General features: G+C 37.2%; 1 protein-coding gene and 1 long non-coding RNA gene across 13 annotated transcripts in view; one reads left to right on the top strand and one right to left on the bottom strand.

Moving 5' to 3' along the window:
* RAD51B (RAD51 paralog B) overlaps positions 1 to 26,511 on the top strand; it is a 289,276-nt gene that overhangs the window by 117,181 nt on the left and 145,584 nt on the right. The window contains exons 9-10 of one of the 8 annotated variants that reach the window (XR_005554698.1): positions 4,908 to 5,050; positions 5,771 to 8,750. The exons of the other annotated variants lie outside the window; for them this stretch is intronic. The gene's annotated coding sequence lies outside the window, so the exon portion shown is untranslated. Of the gene's footprint in view, positions 1 to 4,907; positions 5,051 to 5,770; positions 8,751 to 26,511 lie in introns of those variants that run through there. 8 annotated transcript variants of the gene reach the window in all.
* Positions 1 to 26,511, bottom strand: part of LOC120300613 — a 119,085-nt gene that overhangs the window by 26,161 nt on the left and 66,413 nt on the right. For all 5 annotated transcript variants that reach the window (XR_005554703.1, XR_005554700.1, XR_005554702.1 and 2 more), the window contains one exon: positions 10,816 to 10,904. This is a non-coding gene — a long non-coding RNA (uncharacterized LOC120300613). The remainder of the gene's footprint in view (positions 1 to 10,815; positions 10,905 to 26,511) is intronic.

The raw sequence follows: 26,511 nt of genomic DNA, 5'->3' as shown, positions 1-26,511 counted from the left end.
ATTTCAAGCACTTTTTTTTTTTTTTTGCTTTCCTGTTTAGTTTGTGGACTGTCCATTTCTTTTTTAGCTTGTACATAATTGTTGTTTATCCCATTTCATAGGTTATTTTCTCTCTCCTCTTACTTGAATCACTGGGGAATTGCTTCAGCAACAGTGCTTTATTTTCTAAAAATATATTGTAGCTTGAAACACATGGATTATCTCATGCCAGTTTAAATGAAATTTATGACTTGGGAAAGATAGAACTGCTCTCAGCTTTAGTTTCCTACTGGCTTTACATTCTTTACACACACACACTATACACACACATATGTAGTAGACAAAGTATACTTTTCTTTTTCCCCTGCCCTCCCAACTTTAAAAAAAGACATACTTTTGCCTTTTTCAGTCCATCAATAATCAGTTCCCATGAGTACACTTGAATTTTTAAGCAAAAAACTATAAAAATTGTGGATAAGTCAACCCACATTTTTCATAGTACTTCGGTTAAAAATTTGAACGCCCGCTTATTTGTAAATGGGCTTATACATGAGTGTATATGGGAAATATGGGTGTTTTATAAACTAATTACTATATATACTTGTGAATAAGCCCATCTGTGGATAAGCCAAGTCTGTCCTTTTGTGTGTATTTTGGCACCTAAAATTTTCTGCTCATCCTTGAATATAAATAGTAATTTATTGGGTGTCCTTCAGAGCAGGTCATCCATAATAATGCATAAGAAGTATATCACACTGTTCCTTTCTGAAGTAAGCAGCATTATGAGAACTATAAAAAACAGTAAAATGTAGTGGGCAAAATTCATTCATTCATTCATTCAGCATTCATTCATTCTTTACCCTATCTCATCTTATTTTGACATGTGTCCTCTTTAAATATCCTGTTACTGCTTCATTTAGGTTTTAAGTTTTTCATGATATATTCAACTAATTTCCATATTAGTGTGGACAGAAGCATGTCCTTACATTATAGAACCATGTTTAAATATTCATACTTTGCAACTCGAAGGAATTCCTTCCCAGTAGATTCTACTAAGGTACAAAAATTCATCTACTGATCTATTTGTTTTCCTTTTATATCTAAAATATATTCACTACTTTGGTTTTTGGTTCATTGCATTGATTACTTCCTAACATTTGCCAGAAATTATTTGGGTTCTCAGCCCACAACACAGCATTGTTTGCCTATAGTAGTATACAAACATAAAACTAGCTATGAAATCTTTATATAGCTTAATTCCATTTCATTTATCAATATTCCTCAAGTTAAGTTCTGCCTTTCTTTTAGCATTGTGAAATGCTATTTGAGACTATTTTTACTATCCAGGATAGTCCAGTAATTTTTGTCATTATGTTATTTCATTATTAAAATAGAATATATATTTAAAATTATATGAAAAAATATAATAGATAAACAATAACACGTACATAAACACACAATGATACTTTAACACATCACATTTACCAATTTTAATTCAAAATTAAGTGCTTACAAATGTCTGTGATGGTGCTTAATTTTCTTAATTTTTCTAGTGGAGCCATCTTCGTGCACAAATCATCCATCAAAAATAACAGGGCATTTATTTAAGGCACTGTTGCCTTCTTATTTGTTCCTTAATTACTTATGATAAAACTTCATTTAATTTTAATATGCAATAGGTATCAATGGTGTGTTTTTCTTTTTGAAACATGAATTATTAACCTCCCAATGCATGGGAGAGGTGGTAGTATATAAACATCTGCAACCTTGAAAGACAGTAAATTATTGAAGACTAACATTTGAGTTGATATTATTTGCCAAGTTCATGAAACAGTTCCAGATGAAATGTCAGAATAGGCTATTTTTCCAAAAGTCATTAAGGTAATTTCATTTCTGGTTATGTCTCTTGTCTCTTATGTCTCTTTTTTCCTATGTTGTTCCCAGGAAATGAAGCATGCTCTGTTCGGAGCTATGTTCAGCCCCAATACTTTCTGATTTTTAGGAAAGGAATCATGACATTCTTTTTCATTTGGGACATTTCAGTCTACCTTAATTTTCAGTAATTTTATCTTTTTTCTGAGTTTTTAAATGTATATGTTCTATTTCTATCATTAGTCATGCTGTATTCTCTTTGGGCTGAAACATAAATCTTAAAATAAGAATCAGATTTATAGTGGGTTTCTGTGTCCAATCCAAGCAATGAAAAAAATAATTCTGCAATTGTTGGTCAGCCATGAAAGAAATTACAGGAAATCTAGTTTATAGTAACTTTCCCTGAACCTTTAGGAAGATCATCTAATAAGTGTGTGTATTAAAAGTAAATAACCTGTCCTTTCTTGGAAGGCCAACTGAAAAGTGTAAAAGAAACCAATACAGTAACCAACAAAACAAGGGGATTCTGAAACATATTCTTGTAAAAGCTATAGTATTAAAATCTAACTTCATTAGGGTTTTTTTAGGTAATAATACTGTATCTAGGTCAGGTTTTAAGGGTATGTTTTCAGGCTTGACGTCCAGAAAACATAATTTACTTAAAAAATATGGCAGGAGGTTGTAGTTTTGTATTCTGGGTCAAGTACTAATATCAAAAGTACTGTCCATGAGAAGTAAAACACAAATGTGTACAATTTATAATCAAAGGTTTTAGGTTGACCTAGGTCATTATCCAGTTTTGGTCACCACGATGTAAAAAAGATGTTGAGACTCTAGAAAGAGTACAGAGAAGAGCAACAAAGATGATTAGGGGACTGGATGCTAAAGCATATAAAGAAAGGCTGCTGGAACTGGGTATGTCTAGTTTAACAAAGAGAAGGACGAGGGGGGACATGATAGCAGCATTCCAATATCTCAGGGGCTGCCACAAAGAAGAGGGAGTCAAGCTATTTTCCAAGGTGCCTGAAGGCAGGACAAGAACCAACGGATAGAAACTAATCAAGGAGAGAAGCAACTTAGAACTAAGGAGAAACTTCCTGACAGTTAGAACAATTAACCAGTGGAACAATCTGCCTCCAGAAGTGGTGAATGCTCCAATACTGGAAGTTTTTAAGAAGAGACTGGACAGCCATTTGTCTGAAATGGTATAGGGTTTCCTGCCTGAGGAGGGGGATGGACTAGATGACCTCCAAGGTCCCTTCCAACTTTATTATTATTATGGTTCATCGCACAATCAGCCAGATGTTCAGACTGGATTTGGCATTTTGTCTACCTATCGAGTCCTTACCCAGGACCTGGGATAGGCAGATGTGGATGTTTGATGGTATTACAGATATCGTCGCAGGATGGAAGCAGTTCCTATAAGGCCGCCTTTTGCAATTGACTAATAGCGAATTTGTCAATGCCAATGGTGTTCAAGTGGTGCTCCAGTTGTTTTGGGATTGCACCCAAGGAGCCTATTACTATTGGTACTACCCTTGCTTGCTTTTGCCACAGTCTTTCTATTTCTATTTGTAGGTCTTTGTATTTTGTTATCTTCTCCAGTTCTTTCTCTTCTATTCTGCTGTCTCCAGGCACTGCCACGTCCACTATCCAGACTTTTTTGTCTTTCTTATCGACAATTGTTAAGTCTGGGGTGTTATGTTGCAGGTGCTTGTCTGTTTGAATTCTGAAGTCCCAGAGCAGTTTAATTTTATCATTTTCTATGACTTTCTCTATTTTATGATCCCACCAGTTTTTGCTTACAGGCAAATGATATTTTTTGCAGATCTTCCAATGCACCATTGTTGCTACTTTGTCATGCCGCTGCTTGTAGTCAGTCTGTGCAATCTTCTTGCAACAGCTTACCAAGTGGTCCACTGTTTCTTCAGCTTCTTTGCATAGGCGGCACTTACTGTCTGTTGCTGTCTTCTCAATTTTGACTTTGTATGCATTTGTCCTTAAGGCTTGGTCTTGTGCAGCCAGAATTAGTCCCTCGGTCTCTTTCTTCAATTTTCCTGCTCTTAGCCATTGCCAGGTCTTGTTATTATCTGCTTTCCCAGCTATTTTTTTTAATGTACTGGCCATGTAGTGCTTTGTCTTCCCATGCCTCTATTCTGTTCTTCATTTGGTCTTTCTTGTAGGCCAGTTTGGTCTCTCCAGTAGTCAGTAAGCCTTCCTGATATACTAATTTCAGTGCATCTTCATCATTGTTCTTCAGATATTCTTCCAAAGCCATTTTTTCTTCTTCAACCATCTGATGTACTTGTAGCATTCCACGCCCACCTATTTGCCTTGCTAGATAAAGTCTGTCAATGTCACTGCGTGGATGAAGGGCATGATTCATTGTCATTATTTTTCTGGTCTTCCTATCCATTGCTTTTAGTTCTGCTTGAGTCCAGTCCACTATTCCAGCTGTGTACCTAATGACTGGAATTGCCCAGGTGTTGATTGCCTTTATGGTATTTCCTCCATTGAGTTGTTGTTGTTGTTGTTGTTGTTGTTGTTGTTATTATTATTATTATATTGTTAATACTCCTATTTATGTTAATGACTGCTAACAAACTCACAGCAATTTACAATATTTTAATAAAATATCCATGGTAGAAAAAACCCAGACATAATATAGAAACTAAAGAACAAATCAAAATATCAATAATATCAAGACATAATAACATAATCATAATAGTGCAAAAAAATAACCAGGGGTGAACCTAATCCTTCCCTAAATACTCTCTGAAAGAATTTGGTTTTTACAAACTTCTGGAAGATCTTTACATCTGAAGGAGATTGTATGAGGTCTCTAACTTGTTTTTCTAAACTTTTTTGTAAAAAGTTTATTTTGCTTACTGTGTGATACTCAATGCACTACTAGTAGATTAAGTGGCATAGGTTTACAGTTTTAGATCCGTATGTTCTAAGACTAAGGTAATTCCACCGATCTTATTCTAGTGAATGTTTATTGCTTAACAAAAGGGAGAGTGAGTTTTAATTAGTAGTTCTGTTTGTGTTCACAGTGCTTCATTTACATGCATTTCTTCTTCGGGCTGGACTCCTGATGACTTCATGACCATATCCATGTAGTTTTATTAACAATAATACAATACTGAAGTGATTTGCAATTGTCTTCCTCCATGCTTAGTTTCTTAAAGTAGTCAAGGTACGTTCACAAACTTATTCCCCCTTATTTTCAGAAATCCATCTCTGAACAGAGGAACTGGCTCAAATTAGATGAGTCAAACTGTTTCTATGCCTTTTTGGTGGTTCTGGGTTTTGTAATTTTATAATTCCCATAAAAATTAGAAAAAAACTTGGCATAGTATACATGGAGTTTGAAGATAGGTGATATGTAGCTCCGTTCTTTTTCCAGTTTGAAATTTTCATGAGTTCCTCTAGTCTTTTTAAATCCTCACCCCTATTCCCAGGGATTGAACAAAAGTCCAAATGATGATGACAACGATGACAACGATGATGATGATGATTTTCTTCCTATTGGAACTTCTTCCAGTTGAAGTTCAGGGCACAGCTGCATAATCAGATTGCATTGTACTGTATTTCTGAAGGATTAAGAACTAGACTAAAATAGATTATCTAGATTTCAAAGAAGAGGCCCAGGTCTTTCCTGACCTTGTTACTATTTTTCCTTAGGGTAATTATTGTAAGAATCTAGATTTTCTTCCCTGTTGAAAGATCTATTTGTTTTGTCTATGTGCTACTGTACATTATCCCTGAATTTTAGCAAAATTCTTCTGGTGGGCCACCTAATACATTGATCTAACACATAGATCTAACTGAATGGCCATTAGTTAATGGAGATTTTAAAAAATCATGACAGCTGCATTGAAATAAATAGGATTTATATTTGGTTTTGTATTGGCAGGGACTACTGAATGACCATTGATAAGACCATCCTTCACCATGGTATTTGATATCATCAATATGCTGATGATATTTAACTTTGTATCTCCACCTCTGGTGATCCAAATGATGCTGTGACTGCCCTCTCATGGTACTTGGTGGCTGGTGAGGGCCTGGATTAGGGACAACAAGCTTTGGCTGGCAAGACCGAATGGCTTTGGGTGCATGAAGCTTCAAGATCTGGGGTTTTAACATCTTTAGCTCTGGATGGGATGGCATTACCTCAGACAGACACGGTCTACAGTTTGAAGATTCTCCTGGACTCATGATTTCTGCTCAAAGAGCAGGTGGCAGTCGTGGCTTAGGAGAGCATTTGCACTTTGTCTTGTGCACCAGCTGCGGTCTTTTCTGGATCAGGAGTCCCTGCGCCCAGTCATTCAAGCCCTAGTCATCTTACAGTTGGACTACTGCAATGTGCTCTAAATGGGGCTACCTTAAAGAGCAATTGGAAGCTATAGCTGATGCAGCACAGGGACTTCTTAGGACCTATTACATCACTATTCCATGAGCTGCACTGGTTGTTGGTTTACTTTCAGGTGCAATACAAGGTGCTTGGTTATTACCTTTAAAGCCCTACATGGTCCAGGTTACTTGAGGAACCATCTCACCCTGGTGGGACTGGCCCACCCCACATGCATCTGTAGAGGGGGCATACTGCAAATCCTACCAGTCAAGGAATTTCAGCTGGGGGGTGGTGTCCAGGAGAAGAGCCTTCTCTGCCATGGCTCCTGCACTTCGGAATATCTTATCCCCAAAAGTGAGATCAGCTTCTACTCATCTGACTTTCCATAAGAGCCTTAAGACCTAGTTCTGACAGATGACTTGGGGCCTCAGTTGGGGGAGTTTTAAACTGGAGCTGATTGATTAAGTAAGAGCCAATCCCACCTCGCCCCCTGCATCTGGCTGTTTCCTTCTCCAACTTGTGTCAATGATTTAATTCTGGTGGTACTGGGATTTTATTGGATGTATATTTATATTTGATGATTTTGATGGTTTTTATGATGAAAGCTGCCCATGGGTGCTTTGAAACAAGATGGGTGGCAAATAAATTTAATAAATAAATAAATTTTGTCTGTAGGTATTCATAATGGCAACTCCTCTAAGTAGATGGGATGCATAGTAAATTAACTTTTTGTCCAATTAAAAAATTCATGTCCAACTTGCACTTTGGGATTACAGGTTAAGTGTATCGTACCTTTGTGGATAATACCTCCCAAAATGTGCATTTCTTCCTGAGCACAGCTATTGCAATGCTAAAATCAAAAGCTTGACAAGAAGGCTAGTGTATCTGGTAAAAAGATTAAGTTTTCTCTCACTACACCTTCACCCCTCTCCCCGGAAGTGTAGTATTCATATTAAATATTTATTGTTTAGTGAAACGGAAGAATAAACTTTTAACAATATTGAAATTATTTTTGCAGCTATATGAACAAATGTACATCACATGATTATTTGTCATTTGTTTACTTATTCTTGTAATTGAACTAAGTGGAAAAGCTTGTGAATTGTGGTGGTTTGAAAAATCTGAGGGGTTTCAAAAGGGGAAAGTGTGGTTAGGAGTATTTGAGAAAGATTCAACAAGTGGTACAAGAGGAGGCCGTTGATATACTATCCAGTAGAATCAGTGGAGGGATTCAGATACGTGAACAACCAGTTCTCTGTGTGGATGCCGCTTCCGGAAGTCCATTCTGAGCCTGGGCAACAAAAAATTAGCTACCGGTTCTGCCGAAGTGGTGCGAACCAGCTGAATCCCACCATTGAGTGGACTACAAAAAGCTAGGCTGACTCGCTTTCTCCAATTGTCTACCTGGTTACACTTTCCCTTTCATATTGGATTTTCCCTCAGGAAAGCAAGGAGTGAGGCTGTATTTGCTCACCTGCTTCAGGCACAATTTTTTTTTTTAACTAGACCCCATAAGAAATTGTTGGATTATTAAACTAGGGATGATATTTGAAGAATTTTGCGGTGGCATCAGACTGCTTCTGTGGGAAACAGGGTGCTAGACTAAATAGATGCTTTGTCTGATTCAAGACGGCTCTTCTTAATCTTTATCAATAAATAAAGCAACTATTTCATTAATTCAGAATTAAGCGGTCAAACCACATAATGTAATTTAAATCTGTACTGCTTCAATGCATTTGGATGATGTCACCCAAAGTTTTTAGAACTTTTCCAATCCATGTTAAGATCTCTGCAGAAAGATTGCCTTGAAAGACGTAATGACAATGAAAGCTTTGCAAGTTTCTGCTAAAGTGGTTTTGTATTAATGGCTATTGCATACAATTTAATACAACAAAAAGGAACGAGAAATATTTTTTTAATTGGAACAAAAATGGGAAAACTAAATTCTTCAAAGGCTGGATTAGAAGTGTTATGATTCATAAGCATGAAAAACTATTTCTCTGATCCATGTTTTTACCAAAACAGTGGTGTTATTACTAATATTAGATTTGTAATTATAATGAGAAAAATTATGTGTATGAGTACTAACTCCGATTTTTCTGATTTACCTATTACTTTATTTTCACCATTATTTTTATATTATCATCTATGTGCTGTGTTTTTGTGGAGTAAGTATTTCATATAAGTTATTTTTGTATGAATGGTATTCTATTTGAATGTAATATTTAAACTTGCATTTCTAAATGTAATTGTCCTGAATTGAGAAACAAAATGTAAACGCTGATGTTTTTTAATGTTATATTTTTATATATATAGACAGTTGGTTCCTCTGCTTCCTACTTTCTTAGAGTATTTATTCTTTTCTGGAAGAGGAAAAGGAGAGTTTTGAACACATAATTTTTTCCCATGAATTAAATGGCACAAGCTATTTGATTCTGATCTACATTGGGACATACAGTATATTAATTTAATTAATGAAATTTATATGTTGCCTAACTTCCAACCACTCTCTAACAAGAAGCTGTTTTATATGTCACTCTTCAAAGCTGAGAAATAAAATTATTTGTAAGAAATAAAGTTATGGAGCTATCTTTGGATATGTTATGCATTTAAATATATCCTTCATAGACCACAATTTGTACTTGAAGGTTATATTTTAAGAGTAATGGAATTTTCTTGGTCGTCTAATTTATTTAATGCTTATGTACTTATTTAAAAATGCTGCTTACTCTCTTTTAATGGCTGTAGATAGTGTAAAATCTCTATATTTTTATTTTATGAATTTATTATTTTAATATTACATTTTATTTATTTCATAATGCTTTTTATAATTGCCAAAACTCTTTTAGGAAGGAAAAAGAGCAGCAAATATAGAACTGAAGAGAGAAATAAGACTCAGTGGGTGGCAAAAGGTGATCACATGATCCCGGGACACTGCAACTGTGATAAATATGAAGTTGCCAAGTGGAATCTGAATTTTGATCATATGACCATGTGGATGCTGCAACAGTCATGAGTGTGAAAAATGTCATGTCATGTCACTTTTTTCAGTGCTGTTGTAACTTTGAACGGTCACTAAAAGAATGGTTCTAAGTCGAGGACTGCCTGTAGAGGGGAAACACTTTGGGTTGTTTAAACTTTTATACTCACCTTCCTCAAGTAAAATCCCAGAATAAGTAGCAATAGTCATATGACTGAGAAGAGTAATCTATAGTTATCTGTCTACAATAACTAGTAAGATGTTAAAGTGGCCCACTTTCAAAGTGCACTCTTCCTGACCAACTCAGGGAAAAAAGTTCTTCTGTTATGTAATCTGTTAAATTTTGAGCAATATAAAATTGGATAGTCTCAGCAAGGATATTAAAATTCTTCCAGGATTACACTGTCCTGGATTCTCAGCATGCAATCTAAGACTTAGATCTGTCTGTCTATTCTCTCTCTCTCTCTCTCTCTCTCTCTCTCTCTCTCTCTCTCTCTCTCTCTCCCTCTCCCTCCCCCTCCCCCTCCCCCTCCCCCTCCCTCCCTTCCTCTCTCTCTCTCTCTCTCTCTCCTTTTGCCCAAATGGGAGTGCTGTCTGCCCATTTTAATGTTTTAAGGAGCGGACACTTTGGAGACCTAAGGCAATGACAAATTGACAATCAGACTTAAAAATACTCTAATTTATCTTGATATTTTTTTAACATTATTGAATGTATATAAGTAAATGCAACTATGCAGGAAAACGCAGTAACATAGTAGTGTGATTCAACTATTATAAATCTTTTCTGGAATGAAGGAAGAATTATCTCACCAATGGCTATGAGTTATTAATGACTGATGGTACTAATTTTTATTTCCATCGAGGTTATTCCTGCACTATACAGTTTTTCAGAATTTCTGTGGCTCACATTCAAAGGACAATGATGTGATATAGTTGTTTGAGAAGAGCTAGAAAACCATAGTTTAAGTTCCTGCTCAGCTATGAAATTTCTTTGGAAAGATAGAATTATGACCTCTCTTGAACAAGCAGAACAGGTTAATATATAATAAAACAAAATCTTCTCTGACACTATGTCGTCCAGATATCTTGGCCTTCAGTTTTCATTGGTGAAACTTCTTGGGGTTATGGGGGAGACCAGTGCATCTGGATTTCTCCAAATTAGAGAGAATTAATATTTTATATTTACAAAGCGTTAAAGAGGAAAAATGATATTTAATAGAAGGTTGATGTTTTGAGGTACAGCCTTAAGCTGCAAAAGTCACAGTGGAGGTCAATATGGCATTTATACATTCTGAAGGTAGATATATCCTCTGAGAAATTTTGACTTTGAATTGATACCTATTTTGAGAGTATATGGAAGGTAATCTGCTTGCCTTGAAAAATTTAGGCCGTGTCAGGATGTAACACCAAGCTATGGTTTAGCTTTTTATGAACAAGGAAATATGGTTCTTTCTAAAAAGCAAAGATTGCCTTCTGCCCACTCTTGGGAATGGGAATTTATTATGTCAAAATTTCCCCTTTTCCACTGTCAGCAACACAGAGTCTGAGTCTTCAAAGCATCCCATTTCTCACATTTGGCAGAGCCAGCATCTGATTTAAGCCTGGAAAGTAAATTGCTTCTCACCTCCTGTAGTGAATGTCTCTGTGGGTCAGGGTTGAAATCCTTGGCAAAGCACACAGAGGAAGTTTGCATCAGAGCTGCCTTCACCACATCTGCTTTGTGAATAAATAGGACATTATTTCTCAGTCAAGCTAAATATCTGACACATAAGACTGCACATATTCACACACCCCACTGTTGCCCCCCTGTGTCTCAAGTATTTTTGAGAATGCTTTAAAAGTCAACAATAAGAGAACAAGTTACCATGTTCACTTGGCTCCCATGACCAATTAATGAAAAAAAAGAGACCAAAGAGACCATTTAAAAATATTATATGTGTTTGTAGCTGATTGGTTGCACACCCATTTCTTTAAATCCAGCAACATCTGTCCTGTAATTCAAACACCCTGGGAGCATTGTATTCTCAGCTTGAGGCACACTTTTTTTCCTATAAACAAATGTTGATTGTTTCCTAAAGCAGCATCCGCATGTTGTTCTGACTTAAAAACTATATCCTTCACTTCAGAGGTGCATTGATTCTGGAAGATGACCAAAGGAGATCCAAGTACATTTCACAATTTATTGCACAAAAATTAGATTTAGTTAGTGATGCAATAAAGTTGCAGTCTTATGGGAAAAACTAAATGTAGTTTGCTGCAATTTGATATTTTAAAAATCATAGAGCAAATTTTTACAAAATGTGCGGTCTTTGGCTAACTTTTTTTGTACGTGCGCTCTAGAACATAAATTTTGCAGTGAAAAAATGGATATTCACAACCAATTTTTAAAATGCAAACTATGTTTTAAAGAGATTTTTAAAGTTAATACAATATATTAAATCAATATGGTTGATACTTTTTGTCTGCCCAAAAGATGTTCACATAAATAATATATATTTGGGTGCCCAGTCTATCATCTACATCTGTTCATCTATATAATCTCCAGGCTTCAACCTTACTTTCAGAACATCTGGGGGAAGAAGAGCCAGCTCTTAACAGCTTTCCAGAAAGTTAAAACCAGACAGATCTCAAGGGAGAGTACTTCAAGGGCAGGGCTGCTATGGCAAACAAATCAAAACAAAAACCGTACTTCCTAGACCCCACTAGATGGCAACAATATAGAGAAGGGACCTTAAGTGTGCCTACTTCATCTGATCTAGAAGAATATCCCCAATTGCATACTATCCCTGATTGGGGAAATGTTACTCCATCAAGTATCAAAGATAATACATAATTGGATCTAGGGAAGCCAAAATTCCAAACATCTTGCTAAAATGAGCCAGAACTGCTTCTTCTCCACCCAGACCCTCACAATCTCCAGAAACTGAGTCAGAACTCAAATGGCATCAACTGCCTGGCCAAAGGTGGAGATGTATAATCTGGTACCATCAGCAGACTGATGGTTATTTGCATCCCACATGTCTAGGGCTGGATTTTCCCCCCAAGATTGACTGAAATTGGCCAATAGAGAAAGGAGGAGAACCACTGCAGGGCAGTGCTTCTCAGTTCCTGCAGCCAGCCCTTAAGGATAATAGTTAATATATCAGTAATGGTTAATAGTATCAGTAGTCTCTGACAGACACAGGAAGGCCAGGACAGTTGCACCATCTGTGTGCCAAGCCCTCCATGAGATATTATATTATAGTTATTATTATTATTATGGTATGGTGTGATAACTTTATGATCATCTGAGATACTTAAGTCCCAAATGAAAACTCAACTCAAATAACTCTCCATTTTTATTTGCAAAACACAGAATGGATTTTATATATTATCATATGACTTTATAACATGAATATAAGAACAGAATTTCAAAGTTTGAATAAAGTTAAGGAATCTGTTTGTAATCTGATTAATAATTCCCATATAAATCACTACAATGTCTGTAGGCTAAACATCATGTTTATGTTATAGGGAAATAGCATATTTTCATCTGATGTAACAGAAAAAATAGCATATATGTCAGTTCCAGTAAGTGATGAGAATAATTTTATTTGCTTAATTTATTTTGCTCCTGGCTTTTGTTTCTGTTTTTTTTAATTATTATTATTATTTTTCTTGTGACAAAACAGCATAGCAATCTAAAATACAGACCTCATATAAAGTATTAAATTCACATAGATAAGAATTTTGAAAATCATATTTTAAATGTTAAGCAAATTCTACAATATAGATAAATTATACAGGATCTATGTTTCATAGAAATACTACATAGTGAGAGAAATATTAAAGATTTTTAACATTCTGTAATATATAGCATTATAAATAAATAAATAAATAAAATATAAGTGTAAAACATATGTAAAATGCACTTTTATATATAAAATATATTCAGATGTACCCTACTAATTAAATTGTATAAAATAACTACATTTGTGCATCATAATTTGGTTGGAAAAATATCAGTGCTAACATTGTTGCTTAGTGAAATTTAATCATGCCTAAAAATGTTTTTATGACATAAATCTTGTTTAGAAATGGCATGAGTGCTTGTATGCAGATAGATGTGGTATGAGATTAGCTAACATTTTATATCCCACATTTTAAAAACTCCTGCTGTTCTTGCGGAGGCCTAAAATGGTGTGGACAACAGATGTGGAATATGGAATGTGTGGGAATATACTTTAGGGGGCACCTGTCTTGAAATTTGAAAGACAAGCCCAGTTTGACAGAGTTGCTTCTTGCAGAAGCCAGAATATTGTCTTCTTTCTCTGCTTAAGTAAGAATTAGAATGTATTTTAAATGCTAGTGTGCTACTTTAGGTTACACAGAATCTTGTGATAGTGGCATATGACTTATTCTTACTTATATATTTTTCTTTTACTATTTTATTTATTTTTTTATTTTTATTCCCCGATAATGTAGTTTATGATCAGTTTTAGCAACTAAATATGTGGTAGAATAACACAGTCTTCTAGTCCAACCCCCTGCTCAGGCAGAAGACCCTGTACCATATCAGACAAGTAGCTATCCAGTCTCTTCTTAAAAGCCTCTTAAAAGCCTCTTAAAAGCTTCTTAAAAGCCTCCAGTATTGGAGCATCCACAACTTCTGAAGGCAAGCTGTTCCACTGGTTAATTGTTTTCACTTTCAGGAAATTTCTCCTTAGTTCTAGATTGCTTCTCTCCTTGATTGGTTTCCATCCATTATTTCTTGTCCTGCCCTCTGGTGTTTTGGATAATAATTTGACTCCCTCTTCTTTGTCGGAGCCCCTCAAATACTGGAATACTGCCATCATATCACCCCTAGTCCTTCTTTTCACTATACTAGAATTCCTGCAATTGTTCTTCATATGTTTTAGCCTCCAGACCCCTAACCATCTTTGTTGCTCTTTTCTGCACTCTTTCTAGAATCTCAACATCTTTTTTATATTGTGGTGATCAAAACTGGATGCAGTATTCTAAGTGTGGTCTTAACCAAGGCATTATAAATTTCATGTGATCTTGATTGCATCCCTTAATGCAACCTAGGATTGTACTGACTTTTTTGGATAGCTGCAGCATATTGCTGGGTCATATTTAAGTGATTATCCACTGGAACTCCAAGGTCCCTCTCACTGTTACTACTATTGAGCCACATTTCCCCGAATCTGTGCCTGCACATTTGTTTTTTCTTGCCTAAGTGTAAAGCCTTACTTTTCTCTCCATTGAATTTCATTTTGTTAGATAGGGCCCAGTGTTCAAGTCTGTTGAGATCCATCTGATTTTGAGCCGATCTTTTGGGGTATTGGTTATTCCTGCCAGCTTGGTTTCATCTGTTCACCTTCTATTCCCTCATCTAAATCATTTATAAATATATTGAAGAGTACTGGATCTAAAACAGAACCTAGGGTACACCACTGCTTACTTCCCTCTATGTAGATGTAGTTTCATTAAGGACTACATGTCATGGTGGGATTCAAATATGTGAATAACTGGTTCTCTGTATGGATGCCGCTTCCGGAAGTCCATTCTGGGCTTGGGCAACAAAAAATATGCTACTAGTTCTGCCGAAGTGGTGCGAACTGGCGGAATCCCACACTGCTACATGTTGAACGCCATTTGTTAACCAATTACAAATCCATCTGGTGGTGATGCTGTCTATCACACATTTTTACAGTTTAACAAGAAGTAGGTTGAGATCTACTTTTTCAAATGTTTTACTGAAATCCAAGTATATTTCATCCACAGCATTTCACTGATCCACTAATTGACAAAGAATGAGATAAGATTTGTTTGGCATGATCTGTTTTGACCAACGATATTGGTTTCTAGTTATAAACTTGCTCGCCTCTAGGTGTTTGCAAATCTATTGCTTGATTATCTTTTCCAGGATTTTTCCAGGTATTGATGTCAGGCTGATTGGTCTGCAGTTTGCTAGATCTCTTTTTCTCCCCTTTTTTGAAGATGGGAACCAATCAGTTCTTTTACTAGTTCTCTGGTTGTTACCTGATGCTCCAGGATCTTTGGAATATATGGTTCAATGGTCTGAGATCATGTCTGCCAGCTCCTTCAGAACTCTGGTATGTAATCCATCAGGTCCTGGGGATTTGAATTCATCTAGAGTGGATAGGTGTTCTTTTACTATTTTCTTGCCTATTTTAATTTGTAATCCTAGCCTGTCTTTTATAGTTCTGTTTTGGTTGGTTGTGTTTTTTTTTTTCTTTTTACGTGAAGATAGGTGCAAAGAAAGAATTAAGCAGCTCTGCCTTCTCCCTGCTGCCTTCCTCCCATTAGTGGACCAATTGTTTCCTTGACTATTTTTCACATGTTGAAAGAAACTTTTTTATTGTTATTTTTGACATTTGTTGCAAGTCTTAGTTCATTCTGAGCCTTACCTTTCCTGACTTCATCTTAGCAGATTTGGGCTTTATGCTGGTACTCTATCTTAGTTATGTGTCCCTCTTTCCATTTTTTACAGTTATTCTGTTTGCTCTTCAGTTTTTGTGTACCCATGCTGGTTTCTTTTTGGAGTTCTTATTTTTCTTTTTTAGAGGTATTGTGTTGGATTGGGCTTTTATAATTAATTATATTTTTTAGTTTCCCAACTCTTCTTGAGTTGTTTTTCCCATTAAAATTTTCATCCATGGAATTCTTCCCAAGCTCTCTCTAAGTTTGTTGAAATCAGCTCTTTTAAAGTCTAAGATACTAATTTGATTTTGTTCTATTGCTTGTGTCTGCATTATATTGAATTCAAACATGACACGGATACTCTCCCCCAAAGTTCCTGTATCTCTGTTATCTCTGCTATCTCTGTTAATAAGAATTAAGTCCAGTATAACTGACTCTCTAGTTCCCTCCTCTACTTTTGGATGACAAAATTGTCAGCTAGGCTGTAAAGAACCTGTTTGCTCTCCCACTTGATGCAGAGTGTGTTTCCCAGCTGATGTCAGGACATCAGATCTAGAGTCAAAAATAAGCAAAGCTGGCTCATTCTTTGTTTCTCTCTTCTCTCTTCAACATTTAGTACATTTTCTAAACATTTAACAGCCAGGTTTACAAATAGATTTATTTTACTTTTATTATTTATATTCTGTCTTTCTATCCATTGGGTACTTAAGGCAGTACAATTATGAGTAGCTGAGAAATAAACTTCAGAATTTTCTCTTTATTTAGTCAGATTATTTGATGTCTCATTGATCATGTTCTAGGAAAATTAGGCATAGAAAGCCTATGGAGATGGTTGGGCTGGAGTTATCCGTAACCATAGAGAGATGGATCTCTTTAGAATAAACTACTACAATTGGGCAGTTTAATGGAGAATTTTTTTCTCAGTTCTGAGAGCATACTTCAGGATCTGTTTCAAACTTGTCAACTTTAAAAATGTATGGACTTCAACTCCCAGAATTCCCCACCCAGCATAGAGAATTGCACACACGTAGCCCATAAATCTTAAAGTTGCCATGTTTGAAAAACACTGGCATAGCTGATGGTTTTCCTTGTATTGAATTCTATAGTAGACACTAAATGGCTTCTATATTGATACCAAATGGCATCCACTGATCTTCATTTTAACTTTGCACACAGAAAAAGGAAATCACAGCCCCAGATCATCCTGCAAAACTTTTTAAAGATGTTTGCCAGATTTTGAGGAAACTGAAATTGTGTAAGAATAAGGAGGATGATGCATAAGGATATTTATGGCAAGGTTTCATATATCTATATTGATTCAAAGACAAGCAAGATAGTTTAGAGCAGTGGTTCTCAACCTTTCTAATGCCGCGACCCCATAATACAGTTCCCCATGTTGTGGTGACCCCCAACCACTTATACATCACTGGGTGCCAGGGGCGTGGCCAAAGAAAAGGGGGAAAAATGGCAGACAGCCTTGTTTGGCGACCCCCGTGAAATGGTCGTTCGACCCCAAATGGGGTCCCGACCCACAGGTTGAGAACCACTGGTTTAGAGCATATGGATCAAAAACATTCTCTGCTTGTTAACAGACCTTCCTCTATAACAATGAACAAGGCCTGAGAGGTTTGAGGTTTTGAGCCTCAAACATTGCTGCTATGCTCATGACAGAAATGCTTTCAGAGATCTTTTCCTGGCTTTTTATTTGATCAAATCAATTTACTTTTGCACCCCTCTCCCTCCCTCACCCACACAAACATGTACACATCAAGATGAAAGAAAAGATGCTTGCAGGGTGGATGGCAATGGTACCTTCTGCTGCCCCCATTGTTTGCATAATTTTAAAGCAATTAAACACTTCTGCCAAATTTCTTTTCAAGTGCACTGGGTAAAAATAAGAACAAAACAAAAACCTTTCCCCAAGCAGACAGATTTTCTTTTCTTGACTGCCCCTCTTAGAATTTGCTCCCCAAAGTGCTATTTCTATGTTTGCATCCATGAAACCCGTAGTAAAATAAAGCAAATGTCATGTTTATTTCCCCTTCTAATCAGAATGCAGGATTCTTTCCAGACAGGCCTATACAGGCAGGCAGGCAGGCAGGGAGGTGCTGGTTGAAAAAGGGGGGGGGGAAGGGATCTGAATCAGGTAGAGCAATTTGGTCCAATGGCCTGCTCCAGCTTTCTTTAAATATATCTGTTACTGAGAGATAAAGAAATGCTTGCAGTGCTTTCTTTAGTTTTACTTTGATTATCATCATTCTGTGAAAGAAAACCTTATTTAAAAGTACCTTCCATCACTAGAAGAAAACAGCAGTATCTCTGATGTAGTGGCACAAAACACTTGTTAGTGCAGTGATTCCCTTGTCTGTAATTAACCTCCCCCCCCAAATTCCTTTGCTTGGGGGCAGGGAGGCCAGCTTACCCACTAGAATGTGGTCTCAGTTCAACCTGAGTGTGGGAACTGCAGTTCTGACTTTTAAAACTTTAAATCCCCCTGGCTTGTTACACACACGCACACACACACAAAACAACACCCCCCCCCCCAGCATTATCACCAGAGGGCTATGTCTGAAATATTTCTCATAAGCTGAAGGGAGCTTATGATTAAAAGGAGCAGATTTCAATGAGCACGGCAAGTTCTGATCTGTCCTTTTTTTCACCTCGACTGGGGGCAAAGACCAGCAGCTTGAAGTTGACCTCTGAAAGAAGCTCGCTCTGAAAAGGAAGATGTGAAAGGCTGGAAATGCTCTTTCTAATGCTTGCCTCTGGAGCCAGGAAAAGGCAGCTGTTTCTGGCCTTTCTATTTTTTTCCCCTGATAGCTGAAAGCTGGGCTTGTTGCCATATCTGTTTGTCTGTCTGAGTCTCCTTGTTTTTCTCAGAAAGCTTCAGAGACCAGTTGCCCGTAGCGGGTTGCTGGGAACTGAGGTTGTTCCTTGTGTCGTCTTAACTCTCCATGCCAGAACGTTCATGCTTGAATAGGAAACAGCAAGATCTGTCAATATAGGCCTTTTCTTCAGAGCTTTGAGTCTGCATTCTCCACGGCCATCTGTTCCCTTTCACCCTTTTGGACAATGTTGCTATTTGAAACGTCTCTTCCTCCCATCTCCCACCCCCTCGTCCCATTTCTATTGCAAAACTAACAACAAAAAACTTTCTGTGAAATGCTTTGCTCTCCAATGCCTTAGCTATCTCTTTTTCCAAATGTTACAAAAATGACATCTTCTTTCTTCCTTTTTTAAGATGAATGACTGAAAAAAATGAATATAGTACAGAAGAGATGAGATCAGGCCTTTTTTTAAAAAAGTGACTCTACTATTTGGAGTAATGGTTTGTAATTTTGCTATATATAAAGTGTGCTTGCTATTATGTGCATTGGTTAGGGCACTAACTTTTTCCATTATACTTTCAGTGTTAGCAGCCCATAGGAGAAAGCAATAAGGTAATCACCGCCTTCTGATCAGTTTCTGCAAAGATGCTATACAGCTAGAACTAATTGTGAATCATTGTCAGTGTGAACCATTGGATTCACATGCCACAATGATGGTTTGCTTTTCAAACCATAACATTGCATAACTCCATATTTTTCATGAATTTGCCATAATTTCCTTTAATTTAAAAAATGAGGGTGCAGTTTCTGATGTCAGTTTTCTTTTATTAAAGAACTAGACCCCAGATTTTGTATTTTTTATCATAGAAGCCGCAAGATTCTTGCTTGGTCACAAGTCTGACCTCTCACAATCATTCCCATGTGCTTCTACCCCTTCTCACATCATTAATTTTTTATCTCTGTGTATAATTCATTCACTTATTTATTTTATTCAGGTTTTAGGGCCTCCCATTTCAAACCAGTGACTCTGGGTGGCACACAATTAAAAAGAAAACAAAATACCGGTAATTAAAACATGATACAAAAAGAAATTAAATACAAATAGCAGCCAAGAGATATTAAACTAGCAGCAGTAGCAATAGCACTTAGGCTGATATACCCCTTCATAGTGCTTTACAGCCCTCTCTAATTTCCCCAACAATCTGGGTCCTCATTTTACCGACCTTGGAAGGATGGAAGGCTGAATCAACCTTGAGCTGGTGAGAATCGAATTGCCGAACTGCAGGCAATTTGCAGTCAGCAGAAGTAGCCTGCAGTACTGCATTCTAACCACTGCACCACCACAGCTCTTTTAGTAGCAGCATAAGCAGGAAATGGGACCATTCAAATACTTGGGACTCCAGGCCTGGGGGGGGGGGTGGACAGATTTGCAAGGCCTTCTGAAAGGCCAGCAGGGTTGAGGCCATCCTAATCTCAGGAGACAGGATATTCTAGAAGGGAGACACTCTGGCAGAAAAGGCACACCTCCTGGTCCCTGCCAGCCAATATTCCTTGGCTCATGGGATCTTGTACGATGCCCACATTGAATGAATAGAAATAACTGGAAAGAAAATGGTCCTCAAATAATCTGGCCCAAGCCATGAAGAGCTTTAAATATGACAACCAGTACATTTGCATCCAGAAACACACTGGCAACCGATGCAGACCCTGAAGGAATAGTGCTACATGTGCTGAATAGCCAATACAATTTACAACCTATGCATTTGCATTCTGTACCAGCTGAAGCTTCCAAATGCTCCTCAAGGGCAGCCCCACAGTGAGCATGTTTCAGGAATCCATATGGGAGTTCAGGACAGTTGCAGTGACCAGAGCCTCCCTGTCCAGGAATGAGCACACAACTCCAAAGTGTGCAAAGGCCTTCTTAGCCATGGCTACCACCTGGTATTCCAGCAGGAGCCATGAGTTCAAGAGGTCTTCCAAGTCCATCTGAGGCACTAACATTCCATTCTGGACCACAGGTGGAAAAAAACTGGTAGTGGAAGGCCCAAAGTCATCAAACTTGCTTTGGTTGAGCCAAAGCTCATTGCAATCCATCCAGGTCCCCTACAGGTCCTGAGACAGCATATCCATAGTATCACTCAGGCAGCCTGGAGTGGAGGTATAAACCCCAAACTGTTATATCACCTCACCCAGTAACCTCATATAGATGTAAAATAAAAGGGGAGAGAGAACTGAGCCCTGTGGCACCTCACAAAGCAAGGATGTGGGCTGGATCTCTCCCTTCTATCAACACTGAATGGAACTGATTCCAGAGGAAGAACAAACAACACCACACCATGCCACCCACTCCAACTTCTAAATCTAATCAAGAAGGATACCATGATTGATGGTATCAAAGGCCACTGAGATGTCAGAAAGAGCAAGGATGGAAGCACTCCTCCCAACATCCCAAGAAAACAGCATTGGGAGATAGCCAGAGAGTAATTGTACCCTGCGCCTTTTGTTGGGATCTTTTGAGATTTGACCAGTTGATCAACATGGCTGGTCTCATAAGAGACAGAGAAGTATAGGTCATTTTCTATAGAATGAAAAAAAAGCTCATAATTCATAGTCTACTCATGGAAAACTTACAACCATTTTTCCCTTATGGTAGTATTCTCCTCTGGGTTTATAGAATGGGAACAGTACCTGTCTCTGTGCAAGACAAGTAGTTGCAGGATGACATGTGGTTACTTGAATCAAGCAATTACCATTACCATTCTCTTCAGTTTTTGTAATGTCTATTAAAATAGAAACTCCAGTGATGGATTGCCTAGCTTCTTGCCATGCAAAGCTTTATATCTAGAGAGATACGTATTTTTTTTTAAAAAAAATATTGATCTTTATTAGCTGACAACTCCAGGCCTTAAATTCTGGGACTTTATCCCAAAGGTACTTTTTCAAGAGGCAACTGGACTTTCTTGTTTTTCTTTGAAGATGTTTCGCTTCTCATCCAAGAAGCTTCTTCAGCTCTGACTGGATGGAAGGATTCGGTATCTAGTCAGAGCTGAAGAAGCTTCTTGGATGAGAAGCAAAACGTCTTCAAAGAAAAACACCCAGTTGCCTCATGAAAAAGCACCTTTGGGACAGTCATGACCATAGATATTCTGGGCCTTTAGATTTCCAAACCTCAGGAAGAATTGCAACTCTGAGCAGTAATATTTGTGTATTTAACAATTTTAAGTAATGCTTATGCATTTTTATTTTGTAACTAATCTGATATAAAATTCTTATATGTTTACTAAAATATGTTTCTGCTGAATTAAAAATCAAAATTTGCTTGTAAGAATAAGTACACAATAATTAATATATCAGTAATGTTTTAGACTAAATGTTTTATTTACCTATTCAGCATTATAATTCAAAAAGAAATGTACTTACAGCAGTTCTGATACGGTGAATGTTGTACAAGAACTCATTTTTTCAAATCTAACTCTGAACAGATGTTGCACTCAACTGTAGATAATCACTATTACTGGACTTAATTGACAAACATTCCAGAATCTTACCTGGAACTTACTCTTTTAACTACTGCAACTTTATTGAATATCATAGGTTTCTAATAACATTAGTAACTGTTAAAGTTAGTAATTATATCCTAACATAATGCAATGGCTTGCATATTTCCATACTGTAATTGGGCAACATCATCAACTTTTTCTGCAGTTTGTTATTGGAAATTAAGTATGTCAATTAAAGGTACTTCAATTTCAAATTACTCTCCATTGGACCAGAAATTTTTACAATTTATGACTGTAGCTACGAACCATATACAGCTTCATGGCTTTGTGATTTTTCTCTAGGTAGATGACTGGTGGAAGCTAATTGCTTGGGAATTAATTCACCCTGGATCTTTGTATCATTTTCACTTTTTTGCATAGATCTTGAAAAGTTTCATTTATCCCCAACACAGTCTGTTATGATCACAGTAATTGTCTTGAATTTAATACTGTCAAGTGTTTCTGTTTCTAGAAAAGTTATTTTAAATGGGTAGAATAGTATGTTTCTGTTATGTCTCTCAAACACAGAAACTATTGATGACATGTTAATGACAAAGCAGTTGTGCAGAATATGTGTAAGAGATTTCTTCAGTGTTTGTTTTTAAAATAAGCCACAAAGAGGCCTCGAGAGTACATTGATGGCCGTATACATTTTCTTAAATCAATCAATCAATAATAAACTTCCTATAGTTAATTTCTCCTTGGAGCACACATTCCTTCACTAGCACAAAATTTCCAAGATGCTTTGTTGTTGTTATTGTTATTTTCTTTTTCTGGACATTTCCATTCTTTTCTTAATTCCCCTTTTGGTTTCTAATAACGGATGCACCCTTACTAGAATGGAAACTTTATTGTAAGGACACTCCATCTAGGAATTTGGCTAAGCCCTCCATTTCCTTTATTAAATAGAACGGTAACTTCAAAAATATGATTAGATCCTCACAAGTATTGTTGTCGTATTAGAGTTCTATCCAGCTTTTATTACTTTACAAGTCACTCAAAATGGTGAACATACCTAATATGCTTTCCTTTTCCTATTTTCCCCACAATAAACAATCTCGTTGTTCACTCCTAAGGGAAGCCCAGAACGCCTAGAATCCTGGTTTCTAGGTCAGCGCCTTACTTCTACACAATATACTCTCCAACAAATGAGATTTATAAGGCTTCTGTAAGCATCAGCACATATGTTCTTTCAAGTTTATAAGAAAGACAAATATGCTTCAGGGTAGGCAGCTTTAGGCAGGTGCATCCTCAAGAAAATAGTTACAGTGACCTTATCTGATACTGCTTTGTTTTCCAAACACTTTAACATACAGGCCTTCTGCCTGTGCCTTAAATAAAGGAGCAATGTTTAGCATTACTGCATTATCTCACATTTCCTTGGTTCTTCCGTCTGTCTTACTCTCTACCAGTGAGATTTTTATAGTTCATCTCATAATCAGCTGCACAATCATTTCATGAATTTCAACTGAGAAATAATCTGTTCTTCAAACCCAGTTCAAAATTCAAGATTGAACCATGTCTGCTAGTTTTAAAGGGGTGCAGATGGGATAATTTCTAAGAACAATAATGAATTCACAATAATGAATTTTCCATTTTTCTTATAAGACAAAGTAGTTTTACATAACACAATAATAATAGAATCTGTATTTTATATACATAAAATCAATAGTTTGGTATAATTATTGCTTAAGGTTTTAGATTTCTGTTAATTTCTGTCACTAAACAGGTAGGAAAAGATATATTCTCTCCCATGTGAGAGAAAAATGAATGGCTTTTTCAAGATGGTACCTATCAGCTTCTGCTGTGAGTCATTGCTGGCTGACGACCATTGGGTAGAACAGAAGACTGATGAGTAGGCCAGTCTGGAGCATGAGTGAAGGGAGATCATTCACAAGTGCTCCAAATGGCAGCTCCTCACAAGGAGACCTTAAAAGAGTGGTCTCCCATGAGATTGAGTCAAGGGAGACATCTTTGCTCTCAGTAACGGTGGTCCCTTTAATAAGGACACTCAGCCAGCCACATCATTTTGTAATCACATTTGGAAATGTTGAATGTAACCACTTTAGGGATATTAGACACCTCAAAATGGTGAGTTTTTAGAGAACTTCACAAATGTAGCCATTGTGACTGATTCTCGAAGACTGCCTGGATAAATTCGTGCAGTTTTCTTGTCACGGTTTTTCAGAAATTACCAAACTTAAGCTATAACATGGGGCACTACATGGAGCTACCTTTGAAAAGTAGCTAGAAGCTCCAGCTGGTAGAGAATGCAGACAATTTTGGGTGCCCAAAGAATGGCAAATGTAACGCCTTTGCTCTGCAAACTGCATTGGGTGCCAGTTTACTTCTGAGTCCAATTCATGGTGCTAGTTATGACCTGTAAAGCCCTAGGACCAGGCTACATACAGAACCATCTTCATTCCGTTACTTCGGCCCATCTCACCCAATCAGGCAGGGAAGGTATGTTGCAGACCCTGACAGTTAAAGAATTCTAACTGACGGGGTTAGACACAAAAATAGTCACAAATTGAAATCCACTCTACTTGAGTTACAAATAGAAAAGAAGTTTATTAGACTTCACAACAAAGTCTAAAAAGTAACGATTTGCAAAGCGTGGTGGATTCAGGAAGGCAAACAATGCAATGTAGCCAAGCACTGAACCACACCCCAAATTCCAAAATCACATATTATTATACATCCTATTGCGATGCTCCATTCCCTCCCCCATAGCCCCATTGGCTTAGGCTTTGGAGGTTACAATATATCAGAAGTGCCTAAACAGAATACATTATCTCTGCCCCTGTTTGCTTACATTATACTAATAAGATCCCTCCCCTACTATCCTGTTTACTCAGACCATATATGTACATGCTTATCAATTCTGGAGGAGAGATGTCTCCCATCTTCTACACCTGTCAGATCAAGTAGGGGTACCAGCCACCAGAAGGTACTTAAAAACAATTCCTAGATTTGGGAATTGGGCCCCACGGTAACTCCTGTTCTCCACCCCCCCACCCCCCACCCCGCCTCCACCTGAGGCTTGTATTTTTCCCCATATACTCTACTCAGGCAATTGATTATAAAATGATAATTATAAAATATAAAATATGGTTACATGATAATACTAAAAGCATATATATATATATTTATTTTTAAATGTCCTCGCTACTTCCAGTTATTTTCCACAACGGGGTCCAGAAAGAGAGCCTTTTCTGCTATTGCCCCCACCCTGTGGAACATTCTTCCCACCAGAAGTGAGGCAGGACCCCACTATCCTAGCTTTTCAGAAAGGGGTGAAAACATGGCTCTGCAACCTTGCTTGGGAAGCACAGAGGAGCACATAGGCGGGTCAGCTGGACAGAGCTCCGAAAGTCTTCCCTTTGCTTTTAAACTAATTTTTAGCAGTGTTTTAAATCCATTCTTGCTTCTTTAAATTTTTTACTTTTATGTAGTGTTTTTATGTTTTAATATTTTATTGTAAACTGCCCAGAGGCAGAGAGAGAGGGGGGAGAGAGAGAGAGAGAGAGAGAGAGAGAGAGAGAGAGAGAGAGAGAGAATAATCTTCTAATCTACTAACTAGATACAATATATCCTGAGGGATTTTAGAGTGTGGCTATCCTGAACCTCATCCTTTCTCCCCACCCAGCTTGGAACTGTGCAGTCTCTTAATTTGGGCCTTTCTCCGATAAGATTTACTGTCTCTTGCTAGGAAAGGTCTGTGTTGCCAAAATTCTTGTCCAGTGATTGTCCATGTGCACATTCCATTTTAGTCTCTCAGCTAGCTTTGTGCCTAAGGGAGGACTAGAACTCAGAACCTCTCAGTTGCTAACCTGGTGTCTTAATCACTTCACCAAACTGGCTCTCTTTAGCATTTTATAGGATTGTAACACTGCAATTTATAATGGCTATCATAGGGTAATTAGCACTGAATTATAATCTTTGTAAATTAAAACAAACAATAAATCAGATTTTTTTTTGCCTTTCCTAGGGCACTATTACTTTTATCTATTAATAAGAAAATATTGTTAATAAAGTTGAACATATGGCAGGAAAATGGATTTGCTTGAGCATCCTAACCTTCTGTTCTCTTATTCTGATTGTGTAATGAATGTTATTAAAACCATGAAAGAAGATTGATGGTCTGATAACAATTCATTTTACACTTGACATAGTAACATAAGCAGCATATTTTAGCCGCCTCTTTCCTTGCCTTTTGCAATATTCTGCCACGAGACATCCGTTGCGCTCTAGCATTCAGCAGTGGAAGATGGAGAAGACCGATACCAATCTGTCAACTACTGAGGAATTGCTCTGTTTCCTCCATAGCTCACACTGGGCTTGGCTGTGTTTCACTTGACAAGCTTCTAGCATTTCTTCTATAAATAGAACATAAAGATTAATTTTCCTACTGCCCTATAAAAGGGAAGTTGGTCCATTCTAAAATAATTTGCACTTAAACATATGCACAAGGAATTCTACATGTGAGGGCTTATCTAAATACAGGTCATAAAAATAATCTGTCAA

The sequence above is a fragment of the Crotalus tigris genome, unplaced genomic scaffold (genome assembly GCF_016545835.1).
Source record: "Crotalus tigris isolate CLP2741 ecotype Arizona unplaced genomic scaffold, ASM1654583v1 scf7180000024346.1432988, whole genome shotgun sequence".
NCBI lineage: Eukaryota > Metazoa > Chordata > Lepidosauria > Squamata > Viperidae > Crotalus > Crotalus tigris.
Note: the sequence above shows the minus strand (reverse complement) of the source record. Positions and strands in the feature narration are given on the sequence as shown.